Raw genomic sequence first — 1,368 nt, 5'->3', positions numbered from 1 at the left:
GATGAACATGTCAATGTCATCGGTTACAAGCAGTATCCTTTTGGAAGTCCAATGGCATAGAAACATCCAGGATTTCAATGGAGCAATCCAAATGGTGCAGAGAACTCTCAAAGCTTCCAGAAGCAACAAATACAGGGTCCACCCGGATACCAGAATCCAAACCATGGTCAATCAAACTTTAGACCTTATCAACAAGTAGGGCCCAATCAGCAAAGGCCTCAACAAGCTCATTCAAGTCTTGATGATCTTCTGTATAAGTATATTAAGGTCACTGATGAAAAGATGGAGAGCCAAAATTCATCCCTCAAAAATCTCGAAATACATTTGAGCCAATTGGCAGCTCTTGTTTCAGAAAAGATTCAAGGTCTCTTACCAAGCAATACAGAGAAAAACCCAAAAGAGCACCTTAAGGCCATCACCTTACGGTCAAGTAAGGATCTTGATGAACCCTATGCAGCCAGTCAGAACAACAGGTAAACAATGGTAAGAATGTTGAAATACCCTCTGAACCATCTCAAAAGAATGAAGTCAAGAAAAAAGAAGAAAAAAATATTGAAAAATTGACTCCTCTCTCTGTGAATATTCCCTTTCCACAAAAAAATGAAAAGAAAAAATCTTGACAACCAATTTGCAAAATTTTTGGAGATTTTAAAATAAATTCACATCAATATTCTTTTTACTGATGCTTTGTTACAAATGCCTTCATATGCCAAATTTTTAAAGGAAATTTTGTCAAGTAAAAGAAAATTAGAAGAAGTTTCTATGGTAATGCTTATGGAAAAATACAGTGCTATACTTCAAAATAAGCTACCACAAAAACTTGGTGATCCAGGCAGTTTTACAATTCCATGCACTTTGGGAGGAGTATATTTTGAAAAAGCACTTTGTGATTCTGGAGCTTCAATAAATTTAATGCCATTTTCTATCTTTAAAAAGTTAAATCTTTGTGAAATAAAAGACACAAGTGTTTCTCTTCAGTTTACAGATCAAAGTACTAAGAAACCTAAGGGAATAATTGAAAATGTACTCGTAAGAGTAGGTAAGTTTGTTTTCCCTGTAGATTTTATTGTACTTGAAATGAAAGAATGTCCTAATGAACCAATAATTTTAGGTATACTATTTCTTGCTACAGGAAAAGCAATTATAGATGTTCATCAAGGACAATTAATTTTAAGAGTTGATGAAGAAAGAGTCATATTTGATATGCAAAGATACTAAGATATTCAGGAGATGAAACATCCTCTTCATGTTTTTCAATTGACATGATTAGTTATCTTATAGATGAATTCAAAGATGATCAATTAATTCCAGATTCAATATAAAGATGCTTGATCAAATCAGGCACCACACAGGACGATGATCCCACCA

Source organism: Nicotiana sylvestris, chromosome 12, assembly GCF_000393655.2.
Source record: "Nicotiana sylvestris chromosome 12, ASM39365v2, whole genome shotgun sequence".
NCBI classification, from domain to species: Eukaryota; Viridiplantae; Streptophyta; class Magnoliopsida; order Solanales; family Solanaceae; genus Nicotiana; species Nicotiana sylvestris.
This window is presented reverse-complemented; position numbering follows the sequence as displayed.